A 14,766-nucleotide genomic window follows, 5' to 3' on the forward strand; every position below is an offset into this window, starting at 1 on the left:
CTGGCTGCCGTTTTAGCAGATTTTCACTTTTTGTGCTCTCCCTTTGGTCTGGCAATAGGAGAAATAACTGTGGTTGTGGGTGTGCTGAGAGGCAATACAATCACCGCCATCCTGCTCGTAGTGGCTGTACTCTGACTCCTCTCCTCCTTCACAGCACTGCTCCTCCAGTTTTTTACATACTTTCCAAGGCCTGAAAGCACAGGCCAACACCGAGTTACTGTGACCTGGTTTTAATTCATCTGCAACTGGTTAAAATTGCTCCCTGAAGGAACTTCAATTGCTTTTTTGTTTCACCAGCACCCCAAAAAAATCACTGATGCTGAAGAACTCCAGTCCTTCAGCCCAGGGCCTCCTCCTTAAATTGGCAAAGTAAACGTTCAGGCGAAAATGCGAACTCTGTGTACAAGATATTTGAGATCTCCTTGGGAAATGGGTTATATTTTTCCCTTCCAAATGTCTGGAATTGCAACTGTCTTTGAATGCATCCCTGAGCTGAGCTTAGAGGAGAAAGAGTCAGTCACAACCGTCTGTAACATGTATTATACAAATGTATAGCTAAAGTAAACGCTGTCTTGTGCAACTTGACCTGGACATCAAAGGCATGGCCTTGTCGTCACGTAGAATAAGGCACTCTGGCGGCCTTCCAGCCAAATACTGGGTGGATTTCTAGGAGCCACGGAGTGATCTTTCACGTGAGACAGGAACCAAAGAGAAAGCGCCTGTACAACCCTGGACACCCCCCCACCTCCCGTCGGGCTCCATCCTTCTAGCCGATGGCCCCACCTAGTGTCAGCCCGATCGCAGCGCGGCCCCACCGCCCCACGGCGCCACGCGCCACCTCCCTTGGGTCGGATGACGTCACAGATGGATGACGTTAAAGGATGACGCTATAACCAACCACAATGGCTCCACCCATCCCCAATTCGGCGTGGCACCGGCAGCTCATCCAGGGGTGGATTTGGGGTCTGCTTTGCAGGTGCGCTCTGGCCGGCAAGGAGCAGAGCGGCAGGGGGGGTCCCCAGGACTCCCCCACTCTCTTGCCATCAGTGCCTGTTGCAAAGCTCAAGGCAGCACCACAGGCACCAGCTTGTCTGCAGTCGCTGCCCTTTCAAGGGGAGTGCTGGGCTCCCACCGCTTGGTGGAGAAGTCAAGCCAGGCACATTTCTGAAGCTCTGGTTGCTAGACCAGCAATTTCACCAAGGGAGGCCTCTGCAGAGACAGACATTTCCAGGAGGTCGGCATCAGTGTATCCCCACAGCTAAGCTTCGCTCCTCCCAGGGCTGGCATGGAGGGGCAGCAAAGACTGCCACGCAGTCACTGTGCCTATGCAGGACCAGTGCTGTTTAATGTAATTCGTTTAAACCAGTGCTGTTTAACATCTTTGTTGGTGACATGGATGTTGGGATGGAGCGCACCCTCAGCAAGTTTGCCAATGACACCAGGCTGTGTGGAGCGGTCAATACGCTGGAGGGGAGGGATGCCAGGCAGGGGAGCTAGACAGGCTTGAGAGGTGGTCCTACGCCAACCTTATGAAGTTCAATAAGGCCAAGTGCAAGGTCCTGCATGTGGGCCAGGGCAATCTCAAGCACAAATACAGGCGGTGTGGAGAATGGATTGAGGGCAGCCCTGAGGAGAAAGACTTGGGGGTGTTTGTTGATGAGAAGCTCAACATCAACCAGTAATGTGCACTTGAAGCCCAGAAGGCCAACCATATCCTGGACTGCATCAAAAGAAGTGTGTCCAGGAGATCAAGGGAGGTGATTCTGCCCCTCTACTCCACTCTGGTGAGACTTCACCTGGAATATTGTGTCCAGCTCTGGAGTTCTCAACATAAGAAGGACACTCCAGATGAGGGCCCCAAAGATGATCAGAGTGCTGGAGCACCTCTCTGTTGAAGACAGGCTGAGAGAATTGGGGTTGTTCAGCCTGGAGAAGACAAGACTCCGGGAGACCTTATAGCAGCCTTCCAATATCTGAAGGGGGCCTACAAGAATGCTGGAAAGGGACTCTTTAAAGGGGCATGTAGTGACAGGATGAGGGGTAATGGCTTCAAACTGGAAGAGGATAGATTTAGAATGGATATTAGTAAAATGTTTTTCATTATGAGGGTGGTTAGGCACTGGAACACGTTGCCCAGGGAAGTTGTGGAGGCCTCACCCCTGGAAGTGTTCAAGGCCAGGTTGGATGGGGCTTTGAGTAACCTGATCTAGTGGGAGGTGTCCCTGCCCATGACAGGGCGGTTAGAACTAGATGATCTTAAGGTCCTTCCTAACCTACACCATTCTATGATGCTACAATTCTGTGATCTCAGTGTCTTAATAAATAGGTCTTGTGCTAAAACTTTCTTGTAGCACTCCAGTTGCCCTCCTTCTTGCTTAATCCCACTGAAATTCCTATATAAGCTAAAGTAACTTTGAGGCTGGAACTGTTAAAAAGGTTGTCAAGGAGGCCATTTCAACAGGTTAAGGTCAAGAAAAATGCCATCTTGTGCTACCACATGTCAAGCGCTACATTAATGAAAAATTTAAAGGTTTGTATTGCAACAGTACCTAAATCCTGCCCAGGATCAACAACAACAGGGGCGATGATGATGATGATGATGAAGAAGAAGAAGAAGAAGAAGATGACAAAGAAGAAGAGGAAGAAGAAGAGGAAGAAGAAGAAGATGGAGAAGGAGAAGGAGAAGGAGAAGGAGAAGGAGAAGGAGAAGGAGAAGGAGAAGGAGAAGGAGAAGGAGAAGGAGAAGGAGAAGGAGAAGGAGAAGGAGAAGGAGAAGGAGAAGGAGAAGGAGAAGGAGAAGGAGAAGGAGAAGGAGAAGGAGAAGGAGAAGGAGAAGGAGAAGGAGAAGGAGAAGGAGAAGGAGAAGGAGAAGGAGAAGGAGAAGGAGAAGGAGAAGGAGAAGGAGAAGGAGAAGGAGAAGGAGAAGGAGAAGGAGAAGGAGAAGGAGAAGGAGAAGGAGAAGGAGAAGGAGAAGGAGAAGGAGAAGGAGAAGGAGAAGGAGAAGGAGAAGGAGAAGGAGAAGGAGAAGGAGAAGGAGAAGGAGAAGGAGAAGGAGAAGGAGAAGGAGAAGGAGAAGGAGAAGGAGAAGGAGAAGGAGAAGGAGAAGGAGAAAGAAGGAGGAGAGGAGAAGAAGAAGGAGAAGAAGAAGGTGAAAGCTGGGCTGACTGAGGGTATAGGATTCTTCTTGCACAGTGAGGAGCCCCTGTACCCTCTGCTTCCACTGGTAAAAAGAATGGAGATGGGAATAAGTCAAGCCCTTGGGTTGAGTTTTCACTGATGAAATTGAGCAAATCAAAGGACAGATCCAAACTATGCAGCCTTGGGGATTCTGCACATCAATCAGTATTATCTGCTGGCTGTAGTTACTGGCAGGTTTTGCACTGAGACAGAGGTAGATTTGGTGTCACATTTGACATGGGACCCAGACTGTATCTTGGTTCCACTCCATATAATGTTTTAAATTCTTCAAGAAACAGGCTGCATATTTCTTATTTTCTAATGTCATCTTCTTTCGTTTACGTGTTTGTTGTTGCTTACTAGCCTTTCCATATATGTGACCTCAAAATCCCAAGGTAGCTTTAGCACAGATCCTCAAGTACCTATACATTCCTTTCTCAGAGCATTGGTCCAGTCTTGGCACATATGTTGCACCATAAACAGGAAAATTAACTCATAACCAAGCACAAACAAATTATTAGCATCACTATCAGGCACACAGACACGCAACCATTAGTAATGGCATTGGAACACAGCTACAGCAGGAACTACCAAAGTCACCAAACTCTATCTAGTGGGAGAAAATCAGAAACAAAAAAAAAAAAGGGTGCAGTACCATCCACTTGCTTGTGCATACACTGAGCATGCATATGCCATGCACACACACACAACACTTCACTTTGAACTCCTCTTTCACTAAACGTGTAAGATGCCAAACGTGTTTTGTTTATCCTATTGGACTGTGGGAGGGGGGCCAAGAAAATAAAGGAGGAATATTTGAGGAAGCCATATGCCAAATCAAGTGTCTTAGGGTCTCAAGACATCTCATATTGCCTTTCTCCCTTATCATTCAAGAGAGTTACTGTTTTTCTCAGCTTGTACAACCTATGTTGCCAAAACTTTTTTTTTTTGCCGCCATGCAGTAGAACAGTGACAGTGGGGGAAAGTTAACTAGTATCTGATCAACCCGGTGATGTCTGGTAATGTCAGTAGTCTGTGATATATATGGGTGATGTGTACGCCCTTTTAACTGAGGTCCTCCCATGCTGGATCACGAGCTGCTAGCTGCTTTTTGATATGAAGAGGCAAGCCTTTTTCCCAGTTACCTCTGTCTTGGACATATCAAGCCCTTCTTTTGACAATTTTTATCTTGAATTACTCTAAGCGCACTCTACCAGAGGATGAACAGTAAGTCTGCCTGGAGAGTGAAGCTAATGCCAAATATGGCACTTTGTTTCACATTCTTAAGTGACAAACATTTTGTAGTCAAAACAAAGTATCTCTGTTAATGCCGAGTGTATCTAATGGAATTAAGATTTTCCTAGGCTATCTTTCTCTTCATGCCAAAAGTCTGTGTTACAAACTGCTTGTGGAGCAGCCCTCTTGATGGGCTTGAAATTCACCCTCTGTGCCTTAAAAATATCCTAACTGCACTGTTACTTGGAACATGCTAAGGTCTTGATTTTGAAGTGAAGGAAAGGTAGTGCAGGTCATCCCCCATGTCTAAATTAGCCTTTATATTTAGAAATATACATATTAATACAGGTTGTAGAAATCCAGTTTAGTCACTGCTGCTCTTGGTTGTGGAGTTTTGATGCGAAGTGTGCTTGGGTTTAAATACCATGCCAAATGTCTTGGGTGCACAGAGGCAAATACAGTCATGTTACCCAACACATGTTAAAATACAATCAGGAATGTAAGCTTTGACATATCCAGTGGATGCCACAAGTGGCAGTACTGGGAGCCAGGACAGGATTGAGAAATTCCCAGTGGAAGACAGGTAGTTACAGGGATGGTCTAAAGCTGTCAGGACAGGAACAGCTAGGAGTTAGCCTGGACTCTCTGTGACACCGCCACCTCCTCCTCTCCAAATGATAGCATCTGGTGAAGTAGGATCTAAAGAAAGTCTGTGGCGTTTGGTTATTTGCTGTACTTTCGACTCTCTCTGTGTCTGGAGCAAGTGTAGACATCATCCTGCCTAGAAGTGGGGAGCTGTGGAAGCATTTCTTGTACATCTCTCTTCAGCTAAGCCCTCCATTCAAAAAGCACAGGAAATTCCCCTTGCCAACACTCTTCTGCTGATTCCTACTGTAACTCTAGATACTGGAAAGACAAGATTCAGCCAGTTCAGTAACCTTCCTATAATTATGGGAAGAGTATGCGTTGGGACATTTTTACCCCATTGAAGCAATTAATATCTCATGCACTTTGACAGATCATTAGTGTTGGGACAGTTGTCATTAACATCTAATATTTCTGGTCTAATTTGCTCTGGCTCATGCACTTTACTTTTACGACCCAGGCAGTACAGGACACACAGCAGTCTGCACTGGCCTTGCTGCCTTATTCTAGGGTCTTGATGAACCTCTTTGTGTAGATGCTCAGGACGCTAGTGTTTCGGGAGTTTCTGTGGAGAAGCTGGTTGCCTGTGCCCAGAGTGGATGAATTTGAGGAGCAGTAAGTCATGCAAAGGGCCGTAGGTTGATTTTCTAATCTCTTATTCAGTTCCATTTCAATAGGTCCAAACAGTGCTATTTCTGCATAGACCTACCTTGCTCTGCTTTGTTTTAAGTGTGAGTAGGATCTTCATTTGCCTGAATGACTGCTTTGCTTTATGTTTGCCTCATTCTGAGGTCTTTGGCTGACCCAGAGACCCATCAAAGGTGTATTTAATAAAACAGCATTGCATTACAGTGAAGTGAGTTCACCATGTAACACTTTTCAGTGGTGCACATAAAACGAAGACTAAACCAAGGTCAGTAATACCTTGGATGTGGCCTCAAGTGAGTTTCCTTATGGACTTCACTGCTGAGTGTGGTGTTTTCTGATTTTCCCATTAACAATAACATTTTTTGGAACACATCCTCTTTCTCGTTCAGTAGTGATATTGCACTAACATACAACACAGAGCGAAGTTTATGTTACCAAAACTCATTCCTCGACATGAGTGTCAGTAGGTTAATATTGTTGTAGGATTTTGTGGACGACTCCAGTGCAGATTGTTTTACCACAAGAAGCTTTTCTCAAACTTTTCCATCATGCTGCTTAAAGTATTTATGTTCACACGAAATAAATCCCCTCACCTGTAAGTAGAATACTTTCTTCATAAAAGGTGGCCTGTTCTCGAACTGTCTTTCCTGTGCCCTGATTTCTGACTCTCTGTCACTTCCCAACAATAAAGCTGTTGCTTTATAAGGCTCAAGGTACCTTAAAAGGATAGTGTTGTGTTTATGACTGAGCATGGTTTGCACTGGTAAAAGTTCTGATTCTTTGTCATGGGCAACTGAAAATAAAACACTGGAAAATGTAATAAACAGATGTTCTGCCTGCCACAGAAGTTCCCAGTTTCTGCAGTATTTATATCCCAGAACTGTCCCTTTCTTCATATGATCAAGGGTTTTTTTATTAGAGATGTGCCAAGCCATAAAGACCATTTCAGCCTCTTTAGCTGTGTCTGTTACCTTTACATGTGAGAAGCAGGAAATGACTGCAGAGCACAGCATCCTGCAAAGGATTATGATTGGACTCGCCTGCTTGTATTTTGGCATTGCTCAGAGGCTGCTGTCAGGTTTTAGGGTTGCAGTGTGCAAGTTTGAGTACAAAATGCAAGTTAGTAAGCTTGCGCTCCTAATGTTACAGAGCCAAAGGACCACTTGCCCAACTGTGCAAAAACGGCTTTGCCTGAGAGCAGACTGCAAGAAGTGATCATCATACTCCTGGTGTTGATCATTCTTGTCTGATGTACCAAGAGGTGGCAAAGTAATCTGTGGTGCTAAAGTGCCTTGCCACATGCTGAATTGGCTTCTCTGCAACAATAACCAACTGGTCATTCATACCAGCACATCTGGCTTGTCCTGGATGTGTTATTAATAGCCGTTCAGATGCTGACATGGTCTGACAGCTGAAAGGTGGACATGCGATGATGACATTCTGTACGTTGTAGGATCTGATGTAGACCTGAAAAACGTCCCTTTAGATGTTGTTGGTTTTTCAATTGTCCCAGATTTCCTCTTAGCTTTGTAGTTGCGGACAGCAGCACTGTTAAAACTGCTTTCATTCACTAAGAAAATAAAATCATAGCAGTCCTTAAAGGATGGTTGCAGTCAAAATGCGGTTAAATTAATATATTTGTGCTTCCAGCAAGATACAGAGTGGCCTTCTTCAGCTTTCAAGTTAATACAGTGTTTATTTTTGCCTGCCAGTATGGAAGGATCAGCAAGACCATGCCTGCTTCACATGGCGATTGAGAATCTGCTGGGTTCGCTTGAGACACTAAATTGAACACAGGAGAAAATGGTTTTGTCCATAGATTAGGTGATATGACTAGGAAGACAAGAAAACAGAGGCAGTACATGGATATGCACGTATAACCCAAACTGTCGCAGTCAGATTACACAGACATAAGTCAGCATAAAAACATGGTCTATAGAGAGAAAATAACTCAATGACAATATGGAAGTGGTTTTGATGCTTCTTTTCTGATTGTAACCATCCATTTGAGTTTCTGTTTCTGGGATTTGCAGCACATATGCTTCAACATGCAAGGCCAACTCAATTTATTGTAATTACATCGACTACTGCTGTTACCACACCTGGCTGCACAAATCATTTGTATTTCTAGCTACTACTATAAGCCATGCCAAAAACCAAACAGGAGGAATATCAGGCCACCATCAGGTCCATGGCTCTGCCAGAACCTGCTCTGCTAGTTATTAGTTGCTAATGACTGTAATTTGAAGGCTGAAGGGTAATCCCATGGATACATTCAGGACACAAAATCATTGCAGAATATTTGCCAAAATCAAGGCTACAGAATGGTGGTGCAGAATTGGTGGCTACTGAAGATGATCACAGCAAGCAACTGATTTGCTGGCAGGTGAAGATGGCATTTATTTTTGCTTTATTTACATTGCCGTTCTTGCAGATTTCTCTGATGGAATTTTTAAGGCTAATAGCTACAAGACAAATGTTAGCCTAACAGGCCAGGTGTGAGGTGAAGGTGACTGGGATGGGGAAGAAAGGTGTGTGCAAGGAAGACAGCTGTTCCTGAGAGTCAGGATGTTGCCCGGTAATGAGAGAGGAAGCTTGCATCAAAAAAGGAAATAGAGGTGCCGTTGTCTTCTGGAGTTCCTAGTACTTCCTGGAAAGAAGTATGTGGGATGGGTGGCCTTCTCCCACACTGCTGAAAGGCAGGAAACTTCAAAGAATTTCTCCAGAGAAGCACATTGCCAGGGAACAGAGCTGAGGTTTTTATGTTATTTGGTGGATGGAAGGATCGGTGCACTGGATCTGGCTGTAGAAAAAATGTATTCAGCTTCTCTTGCTACCATTTCTCCTTGGCTTTTTGAGAAGAGCTGACAGTCTCTCACAAGTTTGCCCTCTGTGCTGATTTGCATCTTCTGTTTGCAGAGAGGAGCGTTTCCTTGCTGGCTGGTATGACAGCATTGCTTGGGGAGAGGGACCTGTCAGAGCCAGGAGAAGGAAAAGCCCTATCAGTTCCTCCACCTTGTCTTCTGCAGAGGAATTTCAACTGAGAAATGTGTCTTACCCATCTCTCACCAAACTCGCTGCTCTTATCTTCTCTGCCAGAGAAGCTGTGAAGAGAAAGACCGTGCTTGTCCAGACTGGTCCTTCTTCATCTCTTCCTGCCTCGAGAGCTGTTTTGGAGAGACCTTTGAAGTGGGACCCAGCGTGACCCGGGGCTGGGCTGGAGCGCAGTCCAGTGGGGTCTGAACTTGGGGTGGGTGTCCCCCACGGCCCCTATCAGGAATGAATTAGAATGTTTCGTTCTTGTAAGCGATACTTTTTTGAGTAAACATCCCTGGGTTCCTGTGATGTGTAACTAATGGAGTGCTAAACTCTCAGGGCTGTTTTAAGACTCAGAAAGTACACGTGTTGCCAATCCATCATGTTCCTAATACTAATTAACATAGCAGGGACACAATAAAGCCCCAGAACCTGCACACATTACCCAGCTCACATTACCACTCTATAACAGTCTCTCTATTGACCTAACAAAAGCACACATTGGAAAAATGAGATGCGGTCTCTTCTGACTCAGCTAGACCTATGCAGCCAAAGAAGAGAGCTGAGAACTCCCATTTATTATTGTCCATTATTATTCTGATATATCATGGAACAGAGTTCTCAAATCATGTACAACGACATTTCTACCTTGCCTGCATTTGTGTGTTACACACTGCTGGGCAGGCAGCCCTAATGCAGGCAGAGCAGCCACTGACTTGTGGAGAGATATGGTTGCGTTGGAGGGAATGTTCTGCTCCCTCACAAGCAAAAGGAAGATCTTATTTGTCGATTTGTATCCCTGTTAGTTGCAATTCAGTTACAATGAAAATCTTATTGCTCTTAGAACTTTACTAAAGTTTTCTCTTTTGTTCCCAGGCTTAAACTAGTTCCCATGTAGACAAATTACAAAGGTAACAATTTGATTAAAATTCATTCTTGGCTAGGTGAACATTTCTTTCTACTTCCCAGAAAATTTTCCTTGTATTAAAACACATTAACATCCCTGTAATATGCTCCTTTTAATGTACAGTAATTCCACCTATTTTAAAGGGTGCATGGTGTACAGAAAAAGAAAAACTGGAAGGAATCCGAAAAGCAAGAGATTAGCACATTCATGTTGCAGTGATCCCTAGCTGGACACAGTCCGGCTTTGTGGAAGCTGGGGGTGAGCCACCGTTTACTTCCACAATTTCATGGTTAGGATTTTATGGTGCCTCTGGAAGAAATCAGTGGAGTTTATTCACCAGCACTTGAGGCTGGGGTGTATCTTCTATTGTTACACATCCTTCAGTGGTCTGATTATGGAGAGCACTAGTTACATCATTATGGCATGAAATTCTGGTACCTTGTTGAAGTGATGATAAATTTTTTAAGTCAGTACACCACTGCAAACAGGCTAGGTCTTTGGGCAAATTCTTGTGTTTCCTTACTTCTTGGTTAAAAATTTTGATGATTTTTTTGTTCCTGAACCAGCTGTTAGGGTGTGTCTTGCTATCATAAAAGTGTTTTGAAAGAGTTTTCTCATCCCTATTTAGAAAAGGGAGCTAGCAATTTATAGCTATATATCCCTCAAACTGTGTATTCCCCAGATCTCTAGTATGTGGATAAACCAGATGGTATCAACTGGTTGGACATTCCAGCTGAGGTGTTGGTGTTTCTGTGCTGCAGTCTGGTATGGGATGGAAAATGTCCCCTATGGACCAGTAAAGTGGGCCCTAAAGATAAAATCCTTCTGGTGGGAGTCACAGAGGAGATGGAGATGTGCAAAGGCGGCACTGCCATAGCCCTGTGGCACAGCAGCTCCTCTCACCTTGTCTCTGAGGTGAATAGTGAAAGAAGAACCAGCAAGGAACTCTTCCAGCACGATGTTTTGTGCATCGTACCACTGGTGAACGCATCACGGTGAACGTCACTGGTGAACGCTGAATCTCTGAACAGCACATTGTCTTCTCTTGTAAGTCAAAATGAATTAAATATGGGCCTGACCCCATTTCTCCTACAGTCGACACAGGAGATTTTCTGTTGACTACAGCAGAGCTGGTTACAGCCCTTTACTCCTAGAATTGGTTAATTTTATGCACTGAGTGGTTTGACACTTTGTGTAGTTGATATCATGTTGGATGGCCAAAGACCGCGAATTACTGAAGTGTCACAGATGTTAAATCATGAAGTAGATGACAGTGCGCTTGCTATGTCATATGATCTTAGCACAGTTTGTGGAATAGTCTTTTTTATTATTGCAAGTAATCATAAGCGCTGAAAAAATACCATAAGTAAAATAGCATTTTTGAGTACAATGCATCCAATGTTCTTAATGTATATACACATCTGCAATATGTTAAACTCAGACTTATGCCCATTTAATCTCAAGGATTTCAATGGGGTGTCTGTGTGGAATGAAGGGAAGAGTTTGATCCCAGAATACTGAACGGCTGCACCATTCAGGATGGCTTTATGCCTTAGATTTTTACCCAGATTTGTGTTTATAATAATAAACACAGAATTTAGTAAATATCTATTTATCATACATTCCACACTAGCAATGGTTTATCTAATGTAGAAATCTTTTCAGGTATTATTTGCTTTTTCTTTGATGATTCCAGAAAACAGCCTATCCAGATAAATCTGACTTGTGGCTATGTGTTGAGTCACAGTGCTAAATGCCTGGTCAGTATGGGCTCTGCCTACAGACATGACCAGGATATCTATTCCAAGAGTCCAAATCAAGCCAGTCAATGAGCAGGTGCACTTGAGAAAGGAAAAGAGTTGGAAGCAGTTACAGCTCCCATGTTCCCCTTTACAGATGGAAGTCAGAACAAAAATAGATACTTCACTCCTGCTCCCTACTGCTATGGGACAAATTTGCAAGATGGAGCAAAGGCACCTCTGCCCAACAAGAGTGTTTGCCAAATCACTGCTTAGTGCTGTAACCAAGAGTGAAGCAAGGACAGAGCAAGAGAAGCAGCAAATGAGGTGCTCCTAAATGTGCCTTAGCACATAGGTGCTGTGTCCAGCCAGAGCACCAGCTTCTCTCCGGTGGTTACAAAGCCAGCCATCCCTTCAGAAGGTGACCCAGGTGTCATCCCTCCATTTATATTGACTCTGAGGGGAGTTGGAGGTCCCAGTGATAGCACCTGAGATAAAGAGACAGGCTGGCAGCAGCGATACTCACTCCCCCTCCAAAATACCTGATAGGACTGATGTATGGACCAAGCGTGGTGTACTGAAAAATTCTCTGGATGTGCAGAAGTATTAGCTGAAAATGAAAAAAAGAAAAACAGACCCCCCAATAGGGTCAGATTTTATTTGTATAGTTGCAGAAATCTTTTCTACCTCAAACATTACCTAAAATCTTCTGGAAGGGGGCCCTGCACTCGTAAATGCTTCCTGATAAGTCTGGGAGGAGTTTGAGATGCGTCAGCATCACACCTGCTGTATTGGGAGTTCACCCCTTGCATTTTTTGTTTCCCCAGCTGATGTCCAAGAACCAAGCAAATGGGGAGTTCACAGTACCTGCACTTGTGCACATGCCATGTGAACAGACGTCCTGCTCCACGGAGTTATGGCAAAGGCTCACCTGATTTTCAAGGTAAGTTCTCAAAAGGGTAGATGGCAAAATCCTTCAGAGACCTCCAGTGGAAATGTCAAAGGCGGGGATGCAATACACTGTGTTTTCTGCACAGTTTTCGGAGATCCAATCTGTCTCACGTTCACTCTGACATGCTGTGACTGCCGAGCTCACCTCTTCCACCTCTTCCACCTCTACCACCTCGAATGTCTGCATACTCCATAGTGGACCCATAGTGAGCCAGAGACCGGTACTTGTATTTACGTGGTGCAGTATCACACTCTGCAGATGGTTCTACAAACTTTCTTGCTAGCAGGAGTATAACAAGCAGCCTTTAGTGTGGCCTCCATGTATCAATATGGCCCGAGCCTGTCTGGCTTATTTTAACTGATACACTGCCAGATTCTGATGCTATTTTTCATGCTGGCTAATACCTCAGGTCATCCTATTAATTTCAGTAAGGCTACTCAGAGACTGCAATGCTGCCTAGTAAATGAGAACACAGTCTGGCTAGTTACAGTTATGTGACTGAATTTTTACTGCTAAACACAGCATAGCCTACCCAACTTATTTGATTTAGCAGGTATCTTATTGGCATTTTAAATATTTTGTGTATGATTGTGATGCATCCTGAGGTGAAAGACGAAATACACACCGCAAAACAGTTTATTAGCAAGACTTCTTGCTGTACCGCTAAAACACGGCAATCAAAAAGACAATTTATGCTGCAGAGACTTGACCTTTACTTTCCAGGACTGTAAAATAAAACCAAAAACCCCACACTTTCTGCATCTGGTTGACATTTGAATAAAACTGCCACAGTGCAAACAAGTTTTGAGACAACATCTCCAGCAAACTCTGCAGTGACTCTAAAAATATTCTTGGCTAAGTTACTTTTTAAGGCCATATGTTGCAAAAAAATAAAACCCAAAACTTCACGAGAATTTATTGCAACAAGAGATTTGCCAAACTACTTAAGACATTTGGGAAGATTATAGTGAAGTACATTAGTTGCTGACTTGACAATTTGCTATGCTCACTGCTTGTATATTGGATTCTTGATATTCACGCTGAGAGTTGATCCAACTTTCTAGTACATTTTAGCAAGAGACCTGCCAAATGTCTACTGGCTTATTAAATGCTGGCAAACCAAAGGTCAGCCTTGTTTATAAGCCACAGCAAAGCTGCTGTGGATGGCACACAAGCCCTCCTCATGGCATTTTCCTTGTTTAAATTCAAAGTTCCAGCACAGGATTGGATAAGGGCTGGTTTAGGCTGGTTTTGGCTTGCAGTCTTTATAGGTCTGTCCCGATGTCCTCTGGCCACAAACCTGGAGGCTGCAGAAGAGAGAGTTCTAGTTCCACTGAGCCGTGTTTCTTCTTTGTCTCGCTTCGTCTAATGATCACCATGCCTGCGTGGTCCTGTTTGCAGAGGCATGGGCCAGAATGTGCCTCCCTGGTGCAGCCCTGATGCACGGGCAGACCCCTCAGAGGGGCCTGCCATGGAGGGCAAACCTGCCCTTCCTTCCCAGCCCACCTCTTCTTCCTTTCTGGGAGCTCAACTTGTCTGCTTGGCAGCTGCCAGGGTGCAAAGAGTTGTAGATGGGAAACTGCTGCACTCTGTGCCTGATCCAAAGCTGTCTATGTCCATGGGAAACTTTCTGTCGACGCCTCTGGACTTCCCATCAGACTTTCCCTAACTGTGCCTGAAGTGGCAGTTCTGCTCTGCTCACCGTTACAGCTTTTGATATCAATCCAGTTTTACGTGACTGAAGATTATCCTGGTACGATATGCAAGTTTCCCTGTAAAGGCTAACCCTTGCCCTCTGTGCCAAAGCAAACATTCCTACAAAGGCCATGGAATCACTCTCAGAGCCAATAAAATTTGCTTCCATATCATACTATACTGAACACATTGCTTCGACATTTCTTACATCTTTATTATATGTATTTATTACATTTATTTGATTGACATGTGGGACTAACAGAAAATTCCTCCTCTGACCCTGTATATAAACCTGCTTACAAATATGTTAGATAGCTATGTATTAAAAAGTTAAACAATTAAATCTTGTTTAAAACACAAACATAAAAATTTAAAACTTGCTTGTTTAAAATATTTAAAGGTACAGCTGCTTTAAAAAGGTCTGCATCACCGGATAAAAATGTCATCCAGGTTTACCTTAGTGTGAGTGCTGTTTACAAGAGACAGAGGGAGTCTGATGTAGAAAAAAGAAATCCACTTTTTTTATGAAAGAAAACTGCAAAAGAAATCACGGTTTTTACTGGTTGGATAATACCGGCAAAAGGTGATTCTTACGTTTTCTTTTTTTTTTTGCCCCGCAGTTGAGAGCACCTGGAAAATCCCAGCGTCTTCGCTGGAGCCAAGATATGGTAGCTATATGTTCCGCGGGCGAGAAGCCTATCTTGTAGGGCCAGGATCCTGACTAAAGCGTG

The sequence above is a fragment of the Charadrius vociferus genome, unplaced genomic scaffold (genome assembly GCF_000708025.1).
Source record: "Charadrius vociferus isolate BGI_N301 unplaced genomic scaffold, ASM70802v2 scaffold183, whole genome shotgun sequence".
Classification (NCBI taxonomy): domain Eukaryota; kingdom Metazoa; phylum Chordata; class Aves; order Charadriiformes; family Charadriidae; genus Charadrius; species Charadrius vociferus.